This window comes from Pleurodeles waltl, chromosome 9, assembly GCF_031143425.1.
Source record: "Pleurodeles waltl isolate 20211129_DDA chromosome 9, aPleWal1.hap1.20221129, whole genome shotgun sequence".
Taxonomy (NCBI): domain Eukaryota; kingdom Metazoa; phylum Chordata; class Amphibia; order Caudata; family Salamandridae; genus Pleurodeles; species Pleurodeles waltl.
In genome coordinates this window covers 797,933,419-797,948,124 of record NC_090448.1, presented here as the reverse complement: position 1 = coordinate 797,948,124, position 14,706 = coordinate 797,933,419, and positions in this window count along the sequence as shown.

The window sequence follows — 14,706 nt, the reverse complement described above, 5'->3', positions numbered from 1 at the left end:
AAACTTGATGTAATTCCGTTTGGCAGTTTATTCCTAAAAAATCTACAACAAATGCATGGAGATTTTATGTTTATATATTGTATTTATTAACATATTTATATGGCATTTCAAAACTCTGACTAGTCATTGAAGTACTTTTTGCAGTGAGTGTCACACTACTCCGGAACTCAAGATTAGTAATTAGTAGATTAGTATAAATTGTTTTTTTTTTTTTCTTGTGTGTTAGTTGTGTTAGGATTGTGCTTTTAATTTATTGTGTGCTTAGTAGAGTTTGGGTAGGTATTTGAAAAGGGGAAGTGGTGAGTTGTTTTGTAAGTAATGGATGTGTGTGTTTGTTAGTTGGCTGGCATGGGTTAAAAGAAGAGGTGAAAGATTGAGAAGGATGTTTGGGATTTCAAAGTAGTCTGAGGATTAGGATGAGTCAGAGGGAGAAGGGATGGGAAGGAAGGAATTTTTATAATAGCTAAATATAAATAATTTATACACACATATCTCTACACATAATGGTTGGTAAAGTTGTGTTTGCTTTCTGAAACCCCTCTATAAATATCCATATGTACATAGAAGTGGCAATATATACATGGTCTGCTGCCCATATTTGTCATGTGGTACCTTTTTATGGGATCAAAGTGATTAATATATATATATATATATATATATATATATATATATATACAGATGGCACATATTGTAGTTATTAGTACCAGGTTTAACCTTGGACGTCAATTCACCAAAATGCCAGGGGTAGCAGAAGTGACATCACATGCCATTTCATCTTTACTTTCACACACATGCTTACATAAACACACATTCACTCATACACACACTCTCTATTGCATAAGCACAGTCTCAATTACAAGCATGCACATAGGATACATTTAAAAGTGTTTCTTTTTACTTACCTAAGCTACCAAGAAGGGTCATATTCCAACTAAATGTACTCCATTTTATATTACACTAATAGTGACAAATATGTTAGTCACTATTAGTGTATTTAAAAAAAACTGATTGAAAACAAGGAAGTGGGGCCCCAAGGCACGTCCATAAGGTCGAGCTGCTCCTGTGCTCCTGGCACTGATTTTGCCACCTCTGAGGCCAGGGGTCGCAGAGGCAGTGCCAGGGATCACAAAGGGCAAGCTGGGGGGTCACAGCTGTGACCCCTGGCAACCCCTAAATGACATCCAGGGGTTTAAATCTCTATGTATACACCTATATACACAGAGAAGCAGCAGTTTTAACAAGGTGTGATAGACACATACGTCCTGTGGTGTAATATATCATTTTCCCTAATAAAAATGTATCTGCTTATTACCGGAGGCATAGTTCAGATTACAATGATGTGTACTTGTATGATGGCAGCTGTTTTCTGTATCGTGATGAGTATAATTTATGTCTGAGTATACTTTTGTGGTTCCTTCTTGAGCACTTAGTATGTCCATCATGTGAGGAACAGCCAGCTTTTAACTACTCTAAAGTGGAGGTGGTTGTCCGTGGATCTTAAGTTGGTGGATAGGGAGTTACATAGTTTAGCTGCTTGCTATATGTATTCATGGAATAGTAATCCATTTTACTGCTCTCTGTTATACGCTCAAATGTAGGGTAGACTGGGTTGTTTGTTTGTTTATGTTACAGCATCCAGATAGAGCTATAGCTTCTCTGATTATTGCAGCCAGTGGCGTAGCTTCGTGGGGGATGTTTGGGGGTTACACCTCCCTAGTAAATTTACTTATTGGCTACAGGTGCTCTCAGTCAGGTATGGTGAGCTCTCTGTCAGGTTTCACATGGATTTTTAAATATACACACAGATGAAAACACACACTATAGGTTGTTTTACAAAATATTATGGGGGTCATTACAACGTCGGCGGTAAAAGCCGCTTACCGCCATGCAGAAGACTGCCGATACAAAGCCGCGGCCGCAGAATTCCGCCACAGCTATTATGACCCACATCTCGGAATCCGCCGAAATTCAGACACCCACACAAGTCCGCCACACCAAAGGTCAGTGATAAACTGGCGAAAACAAAACCTCCACCGTCACGCCAACAGAAACACGCCCATGCTATTACGACCCACGAATCCACGCGGCGGTCTTTCAACTGCGGTATTCCATTGACGGTACACATATCTCCAAAATACCACCACATTGGACAATTCAAAATACACACACCTGATACACATACAAACACCACTCCCACACACCCAACACTATATAAAACACACACCCACATCACCCACAAACCCCTACGACCAAAAAATAGAGACGAAGGCGACAGAGAGACCACAGCAATAGACAACACCACCACACAGAGGCACACAACACCATCACCCACACAACATCCACGCACAAAACACCACACACCACTACACATCACCACACTCATCACCACATACACCACCCCACACATCACCTACACCACCCCATGGCACGCCAAAGACACCCCAGGTTTTTGGAGGAGGATCTCAGGGTTATGGTGGAGGAAATCGTACGGGTAGAGCCACAGCTATTTGGATCACAGGTGCAGCACACCTCTGTAGCTAGGAAGATCGAGGTATGGCAAAGAATAGTCGACAGGGTCAACGCAGTGGGACAGCACCCAAGAAATCGGGAGGACATCAGGAAGAGGTGGAACGACCTAAGGGGGAAGGTGCGTTCCGTGGTCTCCAGGCACAACATTGCGATTCAGCGGACTGGCGGCGGACCCCCACCTCCTCCCCCACAACTAACAACATGGGAGGAGCAGGTCTTGACCATTATGCATCCAGAGGGCCTCGGAGGAGTCGGTGGAGGAATGGACACTGGTAAGTCAAATCTTAACTATCATATCCCCCACCCTACCTGCATGCTATCACACACCCTGTAGGAGGCTGGCCTGGCTTTTAGTGGGTACCAAGGGGTACTTACACTCTGTACCAGGTCCAGTTATCCCTTATTAGTGTAGAAGAGGTGTTTCTAGCAGCTTAGGCTGATAAAAGGTAGCTATAGCAGAGCAGCTTCGGCTGAACTAGGAGACATGCAAAGCTCCTACTATACCACTGGTGTCATATGCACAATATCATAAGAAAACACAATACACAAATATACTAAAAATAAAGGTACTTTATTTTTATGACAATATGCCAAAAGTATCTCAGTGAGTACCCTCAGTATGAGGATGATAAATATACACAAGATATATGTACACAATACCAAAACTATGCAGTAATAGCAAAAGGAAGTAATGCAAGCAATGTAAAGTTACAGTAGATTGCAATAGGAGCACATAGGTATAGGGGCAACACAAACCATATACTCCAAAAGTGGAATGCGAACCACGAATGGACCCCAAACCTATGTGAGCTTGTAGAGGGTCGCTGGGGCTGTAAGAAAACAGTGAGGGTTAGAAAAATAGCCCACCCCAAGACCCTGAAAAGTAGGTGTAAAGTGCACCTATATTCCCCAGAGAGCACAGAAGTCGTGATAGGGGAATTCTGCAAGGAAGACCAACACCAGCAATGCAACCAAAGTGGATTTCTGGACGAGAGTACCTGTGGAACAAGGGGACCAAGTCCAAGAGTAGCGACAAAAGTCCAGAGTGGGCAGATGCCCAGGAAATGCCAGCTGAGGGTGCAAAGAAGCTGCCACCGGATGGGAGAAGCTGTGGATTATGCAAGAACAAAGAGGGCTAGAAACTCCCCCTTTGGAGGATGGATGTCCCACGTCATGAAGAAGCTTGCAGAGGTGTTCCCATGCAGAAAGACCGCAAACAAGCCTTGCTTGCTGCAAGGGTCGCGATTAGGGTTTTTGGATGCTGCTGTGGCCCAGGAGGGACCAGGATGGCGCCACTTGGATGAGGAGACAGAGGGGGTGCCCAGCAAGTCAGGGAGTCCTCACAGAAGCAGGCAGCACCCGCAGAAGTACCGGAACAGGCACTTGGAAGAGGAGTGAACCGGAGCTCACCCGAAGACACAAAAGGGAGTCCCACAACGCCGGAGGACAACTCAGGAGGTTGTGCACTGCAGGTTCCAGTGTCAGGGACCCATGCTTGGCTGTGCACAAAGGAAATCCTGAAAGATTGCACAGGAGCCGGAGCCGGAGCAGCTGCAAATCATGCGGTACCCAGCAATGCAGTCTAGCGTGGGGAGGCAAGGACTTACCTCCACCAAACTTGGACTGAAGAGTCACTGGACTGTGGGAGTCACTTGGACAGAGTTGCTGAGTTCCAGGGACCACGCTCGTCGTGCTGAGAGGGGACCCAGAGGACCGGCGATGCAGTCTTTTGTTGCCTGTGGTTGCGGGGGAAGATTCCGTCGACCCACGGGAGATTTCTTCAGAGCTCCTGGTGCAGAAAGGAGGCAGGCTACCCCCAGAGCATGCACCACCAGGAAACAGGCGAGAAAGCGGCAGGATCAGCGATACAAGGTTGCAGTAGTCGTCTTTGCTACTTTGTTGCGGTTTTGCAGGTGTCCTGAGCAGTCAGCGGTCGATGCTTTGGCATCAACACCCTAAATAGCCAGAAAAGGAGGTTTGGCTACCTAGGAAGGAGGATAGGCTAGCAACACAGGTAAGAGCCTATCAGAAGGAGTCTCTGACGTCACCTGCTGGCACTGGCCACTCAGAGCAGTCCAGTGTGCCAGCAGCACCTATGTTTCCAAGATGGCAGAGGTCTGGAGCACACTGGAGGAGCTCTGGGCACCTCCCCTGGGACGTGCAGGTCAGGGGAGTGGTCACTCCCCTTTCCTTTGTCCAGTTTCACGCCAGAGCAGGGCTGGGGGATCCCTGAACCGGTGTAGACTGGCTTATGCAGAGATGGGCACCATCTGTGCCCATCAAAGCATTTCCAGAGGCTGGGGGAGGCTTCTCATCCCCAGCCCTGACACCTTTTTCCAAAGGGAGAGGGTGTAACACCCTCTCTCTGAGGAAGTCCATTGTTCTGCCTTCCTGGGCAAAGGCTGGCTGGACCCCAAAAGGGCAGAAACCTGTCTGAGGGGTTGGCAGCAGCAGCAGCTGCAGTGAAACCCCTGGAAAGGTAGTTTGGCAGTACCCTGGTCTGTGCTAGAGACTCAGGGGATCATCGAATTGTCTCCCCAATGCCAGAATGGCATTGGGGTGACAATTCCATGATCTTAGACATATTACATGGCCATGTTCGGAGTTACCATTGTGACGCTATACATAGGTAGTGACCTATGTATAGTGCACGCGTGAAATGGTGTCCCCGCACTCACAAAGTCCGGGGAATTTGCCCTGAACAATGTGGGGGCACCTTGGCTAGTGCCAGTGTGCCCACACACTATGTAACTTAGTACCCAACCTTTACCAGGTAAAGGTTAGACATATAGGTGACTTATAAGTTACTTAAGTGCAGTGGTAAATGGCTGTGAAATAATGTGGACATTATTTCACTCAGGCTGCAGTGGCAGGCCTGTGTAAGAATTGTCAGAGCTCCCTATGGGTGGCAAAAGAATTGCTGCAGCCCATAGGGATCTCCTGGAACCACAATACCCTGTGTACCTCAGTACCATATACTAGGGAATTATAAGGGTGTTCCAGTATGCAAATGTGAATTGGTGAAATTGGTCACTAGCCTGTTAGTGACAATTTGGAAAGTAAAGAGAGAGCATAACCAATGAGGTTCTGGTTAGCAGAGCCTCTGTGAGACAGTTAGTCATCACACAGGGAACACATACAGGGCACACTTATGAGCACTGGGGCCCTGGCTGGCAGGGTCCCAGTGACACATACACTAAAACAACATATATACAGTGAAATATGGGGGTAACATGCCAGGCAAGATGGTACTTTCCTACACACCCCCACCCTCACCCCCTCCCCTATCACTCCAACTCCTCACTAATGTACTAATAACACAAACCACCCATCCCAGCACCAAGCCCTGCATGACACAACAAAGCATGGACACCCAGCACTAAAGCATGCCCACTGCACATACCCATAACAACCCCTAACCATCATCACACAAGCCCCCACACAGGAATGCTGGCACTGGGGTACACGCTCACCCACCCATTGCACACCATGAGACACACACATGCAATAATCATGCTTTTATACCCCTACAGGACCACTACCTAACGTCACCAGACAGGAGGGTCCAGACATCTCTACCCCACCCACAGAAGAGGCCCACAGTGATGACAGCAGCTCTGGCCAACTGGATCAAGATGACCAGCCCAGACCATCGTGGGCCTGGGGACAGTCGGTTCCCCTCGCACAGGCACAGCCCAACACTGACTTTCCACCCTCTGGTAACACCAGCACAGCACCCACCCAGCGGGCCCATACCTCTGTTCCCAGGACACGTCAATCAGCTGTGTGTCCACCACTACAGGGAACCCAGGATAACCCACCACCTCAACAACAAGAGGGACCTGGGGGCAGTGGTAGTGGGCACACGGTCCAGGGGACGGAGGCACAGGAACACAGGGGAACTGGGAGGGCTGCTGTGCGACAGGGGGCGGACAGGCCTAGGAAACCCACTCTCCACGAGGCCCTCTCCTCCATCATGGGAGCATACCACCACTCCCAGGAGACGATGGCAACGGTCCTGGCCAAGTTTCAGGAGACCCAGCGCATGCAGGACGAACTGTATTTGGGGTTCAGGGAGGAGCTCAGAACCATCAGCTCCGCCCTGGGCACCATCGTAGGGGTGCTGAAGGACATACAGAAGACCATGAGGGACACCGTGGCACTCCAAGGGGCCCTTGACACTAACCTGGACGATGAACTGCCCACCACCTCTGCCGGCGCTAGTGGACAGGATGCCCCGCCACAGGACCACCACACCAGCACCCCACCCCCTGCAGACGGAGAACCACCCCGCAAGCGGTCCCTGAGATTCAGGAACAGGACAGAGCAATATGGCAAGACCCCCGCCAGGAAATGAGACCACCCTGATTGTCATCCCACTGTACCACTTTGTTACCCTGTCCAGATTGGAACTGTTCCAGCTCCACTTCCTATGCCCATATGGGCAGTGCACCTGTGAAACTAATAGACTGGACTCTGCCATGGACATTCCTCCACCATCACCCATCACCATTTTGCCACCCCCTCCAATAATTAGCACTTCAATAAACACCCTTGAACCACAAAACTATCTGGAGTCAGTCTGTGATTATGAAAATGTGTATTATCTATGACAATGACAAAATCCGTTCGAAAATGTAATGTCAACATACCTATGTCACACATCACAAGCCCATGAAGGATGCAAGCAGATGACACACGTTGGTAACCTCACCTGTGAAACCGTAATGGAAATGTACCACTCAGTTAGCATATACTGCTTCAAATTGACAGACAGGACAGAGGTAGAAGTGTGAAAGTAAATGTAATAATAAAAAAATTGTTCTCACCTGTGTGTCACTGGAAATGTTGCTGTATGACAGAGTCCCTGTTATCAATGTCTTCTTCCTCTGCTTCCTCCTCATCACTGTCCACAGGCTCCACAGCTGGCACAACACCGTCATCTGGACCATCCTCCTGCAGAAAAGGCACCTGCCGTCGCAAAGCAAGATTATGAAGCATACAGCAGGCGATGATGATCTGGCACACCTTCTTTGGTGAGTAGAATAGGGAACCACCTGTCATATGGAGGCACCTGAACCTGGCCTTCAGGAGGCCGAAGGTGCGTTCGATCACCCTCCTAGTCCGCCCATGGGCCTCATTGTAGCGTTCCTCTGCCCTGATCCTGGGATTCTTCACTGGGGTCAATAGCCATGACAGGTTGGGGTAACCAGAGTCCCCTAATAGCCACACCCGGTGTCTCTGGAGTTGACCCATCACATAAGGGATGCTGCTATTCCGCAGGATGTAGGCGTCATGCACTGAGCCAGGGAACACAGCATTTACCGGCGAGATGTACTGGTCTGCCAAACATACCATCTGTACATTCATCGAATTATAACTCTTCCGGTTCCTGTACACCTGTTCACTCCTGTGGGGGGGGGCAAAGCCACATGGGTCCCATCAATGGCACCTATGATGTTGGGGATATGTCCAAGGGCATAGAGGTCACCTTTCACTGTAGCCAAATCCTCCACCTGAGGGAAAACGATGTAGCTCCTCACGTGTTTCAGCAGGGCAGACAACACTCTGGACAACACGTTGGAAAACATAGGCTGGGACATCCCTGAAGCCATGGCCACTGTTGTTTGAAATGACCCACTTGCAAGGAAATGGTGTACGGACAGCACCTGCACTTGAGGGGGGATTCCTGTGGGATGGCTGATTGATGATATCAGATCTGGCTCCAACTGGGTACACAGTTCCTGGATTGTGGCACGGTCAAACCTGTAGGTGATGATTAAATGTCGCTCCTCCATTGTCAACAGGTCCACCAGCGGTAGGTACACTGGAGGATTCCGCAATCTCCTCACATGTCCCAGCTGACGGTGCCTAGGAAGGACAACAGCAACCACAGAGTCAACCAACTCAGAGGTATGTACCCACAGCTACACAGTACACGAAACATAATCCAAAAAGTTTTCTGTAAGTGTGTTGAGTCCAGGCCTAGGTATGTGTGACGCAGTTGTAAATGAAGCCATGTGGGCCCCTGAAATGGCGGCTGCCTGACCTCTAAAGTGGGCCAATGGAATGTGAGGTAACTTCGCTGGCGTTGTACACCATCGCGATAGGCGGTCGAAGACCGTGGTGCAATGCTGCATTGGTTAACATTGGACCCTATGGGTCCCAGGAGCCAATGACGAAGTGCGCCGGCGGTGATAATAGGCACCGCCGCGGACGTAACCGCCGCGGACGTGACCGCCATTTTCTATCTGTTCAATCACTCGATACCTGATCTTCGACAGGAGAGGACCTACACTGCAAGTGCTGCTGTGACCTCGGTCTGGAAGAGACAATGGCACGTGCGTCTGGGGAAAGGGCCCCTGCCTTCACTGCACAGGAGTTGGAGAAGCTCGTGGACGGGTCCTCCCCCAGTACACGCTACTCTACGGTCCTCCAGACCAACAGGTAAGTACATAGGGTGCAAGTTGTATGGGCTATGCCTGGGTGGAGAGGTCTGGATGTAAGTAGGAAGGGGGCAGAGTTATGCAAGCATGAAGGAGTGTGAATGCATGCGCCACATGGCAAGGGAAGGGATGTGGGCCACTCACTTCGACGGTGCTGTTGCTGATGACTTCTCTTCTTCCCCTGTACATGTCATGTAGGTCAGCGCCCACCAGAAGAAGGATATTTGGCGTGCCATCGCCAAGGACGTCCGGACCCTGGAGGTCCACCAGAGACGGAGCACCCACTGCCGTAAAAGATGGGAGGACATTCGCCGCTGGAGCAAGAAGACGGTGGAGGCTCAGCTGGGGATGGCCTCCCAACGTGGGAGGGGTGCCGTCGCACCATGACCCCCCTGATGTTCCGGATCCAGGCAGTGGCCTACCCTGAGTTGGATGGGCACTTGAGGGCATCACAGCACACACAAGGGGGTGAGTACAACATCATTCTGATGACTTTGCGCCCTGAGGAGGGGTCTGGGTGGGGGAGCAGGGCTGTGGGTTTCCCTAGGCCAGGACGAGTTCCGTAGGCTAGGCCCCTCCAGAATGCAGGCCAAGTGCCACTCCACCCCACCTCTGTAGAGTGCCAAGTACAGGTATACATGCCCCTGTGTCATCTATGTGGACAGATGACACTCATAGCCATGTAGGCCATATCCCAGGAACTGCATCTGTAGAGGCCAAGAGCACGGCGTAGTGCAGGGGGCTGCTGTGTCTGTATTGTCCGCCAACGGTGGCGGTAAGCCATGCACTCAACCTGTCTTTCTTCTGTCGCCCCCCCCCCCTTTTTGTGCTCTCCCTGTTCTTTTGTGCATCAGCATCATCAGGCGGAGGTACAGTGGCACCGGAGCACGAGGGAGCTGCATCTCACATGGCCATGGAGGGCCACACCACGGACTCTGAATACACCAGTGGGACGGAGGGCGAGGGGAGCTTCACGTCGGTCACCGGATCAGCAAACAGCGACACGGACTCGTCCTACGACGGGAGCTCCCTTGTGGTGTCGGCACCATCTGTGCCCCCCACTTCTACAGGTACAGCCACCACCCCCCCTACCAACACCACCCTCCCAGCAGCCCCTCAGCCTTCGCTCCGTGCCCGCTCACCCAGGAGGGTGGGCATCACCTTCGCCCCAGGCACCTCAGCCCCTGTCACCCATGCTGCCCTCAGTGAGGAGGCCATTGACCTCCTCAGGTCACTCACTGTTGGGCAGTCTACCATTGTGAATGCCATCCAGGGTGTAGAAAGGGAGTTGCAACACACTAATGCATTCCTGGAGGGCATTCATTCTCGTCAGGCTGCCCATCATCGAACCCTGCAATCTCTGGCCTCAGCACTGATGGTAGCCATTGTCCCTGTGTCTAGCCTCCCCCCTCCAACTTCCTCCACCCAGACCCAATCCCCTGTACCCCAGCCCATCCCAAGCACACCATCAGACCAGCCTGCACACACCTCAACACACAAAAGTGGCTCTGGCAAACATAGGCACCACACATCCCACAGGCACTCACACAAGCATCACCCACATACAGCCATAGCAACATCCACTGCCTCCACTGTGTCCCCCTCCTCGTCGTCTCCCTCCTCCCTCTCAGTGTCGTCTACACTCTCACCTGCATGCACTACATCTACAGCCACTAGGACTCTCACCAGAACACCCAGCACCACACCCCGCTCACCTGCACTCACCACCCCCACTACCATTTACACGTCCCCTGTGTCCTCTCCCAGTGTGTCTGTGACGCCCCGTCCCAAAGTACACAAACGCGGGCACCCACACACCCAACATCCATCCACCTCACGACAGCCTCCAGAACATGTACCTGCACCCAAATCATCTAAAGTTACACCTCCTACAACCACCTCCTCTTCCTCCACTCCCAGACCCCCTCCAGCTACCCGTCCCAGTGTTCGTCAGAAACTTTTCCTGAGCAACGTTGACCTCTTTCCCACCACCCCCTCCCCTCCAATTCATAGGTCCCGTACTAGCACCTCAGCCAAAAAAAGTCCGGTTCCAGTGGTGCGTGTTAGAGGTATGTGGAGTGCTCCGGGCACCAGGGCAGCCAGTGTGACACGGAGCCAAAGCACTGCCAGTCCACCCCCTGTAAAGCACCAGAAGTTAGACAGTGCCCGACGGGAGAGGGTGAAGACTCCTGCCGGCAAAGCCGCTCACAAGGGTCCCGGGGGGAGTGCCGAGTCAGCTGTGACTCCTCCCAAGGTGGTGAAGGGGCAGAAGAAGTCTCCAAAGTCTGGTAAGAGCAGCACGGCGGAGAAGGCCGCCATCCTCCCCGCTAGCCAGGACACCACCGCCAGCCCCATCGTCACTGGTCCGGAGACCACCGCCAGCGTCAGTGCCCTGGAGGGCAGCACAATCGTCACTGGTCCGGAGACCACCGCCAGAGTCAGTGCCCAGAAGGGCAGCACTATCGTCACTGGTCCAGAGACCACCGCCAGAGTCAGTGCCCAGGAGGGCAGCACTATTGTCACTGGTCCGGAGACCATCGCCAGCGTCAGTGCCCTGGAGGGCCCCGGCAGCCACAGCCCCCCTGGGCACTGAGGGACCGTCATGCCACACACCGCTGCACAAGTCAGAGACAGCAAAGTCAAGCACCGCTGAACAGGGCAAGACCGCCATGGCAAAGCACCGCTGAACAGGGCAAAGACCGCCATGCCACACACCGCTGAACAGGTCAGAGACAGCAAAGTCAAGCACCGCTGAACAGGTCAGAAACTGCAAAGTCAAGCACTGCTGAACAGGGCAAAGACCGCCATGGCAAAGCACCGCTGAACAGGGCAAAGAGCGCCATGGCAAAGCACCGCTGAACGGGGCAAAGACCGCCATGCCACACACCGCTGAACAGGTCAGAGACAGCAAAGTCAAGCACCGCTGAACAGGTCAGAAACTGCAAAGTCAAGCACCGCTGAACAGGGCAAAGACCGCCATGACAAGCACCGCTGAACAGGTAAGAAACTGCAAAGTCAAGCACCGCTGAACAGGGCAAAGACCGCCAACTCAAGCATCGTTAGCCCATGTGCAGCTGGGACAGTGACGGAACTGGGACCGTCACGGGGAGCGTGATGCACTCTGGGCACCAGTCCCCCTCCAGAGCCTGTGGAGAACTGCATCCACTACCTGAATCCTTCACAGGATGAAGCACTCTGGGCACCAGTCCCCCTCCAGAACCTGTGGGGACTGTTATCCACTTGAGAGACTGTGGCTTTGCACTCCCCAGGATGGTACAGTGGGCAACCCACCCACTGTAGAGACTTGAGAGACTGTGGCTTTGCACTCCCCAGGATGGTACAGTGGGCAACCCACCCACTGTAGAGACTTGAGAGACTGTGGCTTTGAACTCCCCAGGATGGTACAGTGGGCAACCCACCCACTGTAGAGACTTGAGAGACTGTGGCTTTGCACTCCCCAGGATGGTACAGTGGGCAACCCACCCACTGTAGAGACTTGAGAGACTGTGGCTTTGCACTCCCCAGGATGGTACAGTGGGCAACCCACCCACTGTAAAGACTTGAGAGACTGTGGCTTTGCACTCCCCAGGATGGTACAGTGGGCAACCCACCCACTGTAGAGACTTGAGAGACTGTGGCTTTGAACTCCCCAGGATGGTACAGTGGGCAACCCACCCACTGTAGAGACTTAAGAGACTGTGGCTTTGCACTCCCCAGGATACATCAATGGGCATGGAGCCCCATGGTGGATCTGGCGTGGTGCACTCATCCGGCTGAGGTGCCCCCCTTCCCTTCCCCCTGAGGTGCCTGTTGTATTTCTATCTGATGCCCCTGCAGTGTTCTCTCCGTTTGTGGACAGGTATCTAGTGTGGGCCTCGCCCATGCATTAAGGGCCCAGTGGTCCACGTACATTGAAATGTGCATACCTGCACTACTAATCGTGATGTATATATTTGGAATGTGTATATATTTCTGTATATATGAGCTTACTGTATTTGGATACATTACAATGGTTCAAGTAATTTGGTTTTGTCTTTGCATTCTTCCGGGGGGTTTGGGGGTTGTTACTGTGATGTTTGGAAATGCATTGGTGTGTGTGTTGTAGTGTGCGAGGGTCGGGTTGAGGGTGGGGGTGTTGCGTGTGTGTGTCCCTGACTTTTGCCTCCCCTATGTCGTAGGTGCAGTACTCACCGTTGTCTTCGGTGCCGCTGTTGCTGGTGTTCGTGGAGGAGCAGGAAGACAAGCGCAGGGAGTATTTGGAGTTCCGGCTCCATGGTGGCCTCCTTCCTCGTGGAGTGTGTTAAGGTGAGTGTTTTCCCATTGCAAAAGCTGTTTCCACTGTGTTTTTATCCACGGTGAATTCGCCCCCGAAAAGGTGGTGGATTGGTGGGTTGTAATACTTTGTATAGTGTTAAAGTGGCTGTCTATGTTGGCGGTTTCCGCCACGGTCATAATTCCCTTTCTTTCCGCCGGACTGTTTGCGGTATTACTGCAGCTTTAACACCATCGGCCAGGGTTGTAATGACCCCCTATGTGTCCTACCACTTACTACCCTAAAAATCAACATTCCTCTCAAAACCCCTGTTTCCTGCTATGGTGGCTACCATATCTGCCAATGTTCAGGGTCCTCGCCAAGGCCTCCTCAATTCCAACAGATATAATTTCATCCCAATGCAAGACAAATGAACTCCATCTCCCCCCAAAAAAACTCCCTGTCCTCTAACTTGATGTTGCATTAGAAATACAACCAAAGCCTATGTTCCTGCAAAAACAAGACATTTCCCAATTCACTTTCCTATGCACCCTGTTGATGGCCAAAGACTTGCTTGCCCCCTCCAGATCCTCCTCAGTATCATCTCCGTCCGCAATATGAAACAACCAGCCCAACGCTGCTTAATTTGGAACAGATCCCTTTTCATTGACCTCATAAGCACTACACCTTTTTCCTACACCAATTCGTTTTCCCCTGCATGTATGACCAACACTTCCAGGCATCGACCACCTTCTAACATCCCATTCAAACACTGCAACAATTCCCGTCAACACAAGTCCCTTTTTCCCTTCCATATAATAGGAAACAAGACTTTGTCAAAAACTAAATTGCCCCCAAAACCCCTTTGATTAGCTTGTCTCTCCACCCATTTGATGAAAGAGTGGCCCACTGCCCAAATGCCACATCCCCCACCAACAGACCTGTAACCGAACTTGCAACATAAACAAAACAGCAGTAACACATTCAAAAAGAAAGCCCCGCAGTGCTTCCCCCAGTTCCCAAAAAATGCATGTAGCACCTGTAACAATCCTAAGACCAGAGCCCCAGATGCATAATATCTTCGTGCGCCCAGCCCCTAGCGCCTGCTTAAGTCACTACACTGGTGTGGAATTAATGTGTACCATACTCAGATGGGGCACCTCCAATGCCTCAAGCACTTTCGGAGAACTGACAACACCTGAAACACCGAAACCTTTGCCTCCATCAGGTGTCTAAACACCACTCCACAGTCACTCTGGCAGCATGCAGCCCACCTATTTCACCACAACACGACAAAATCTCTTCTACCCCACAGCATGCAGAACAACACTCTTCCATTGTGCTCTCTGATCTACTTTGGAACTTTTAAGCCATAGCTCAGCCCAACTTTCTCTCCTTGATACTTCCTCTCAGAGTACTCCACCGTGTCGCTGCCACCCAGCAATTCTGACACATGAAAAGCACTAGAAAACATCCAAG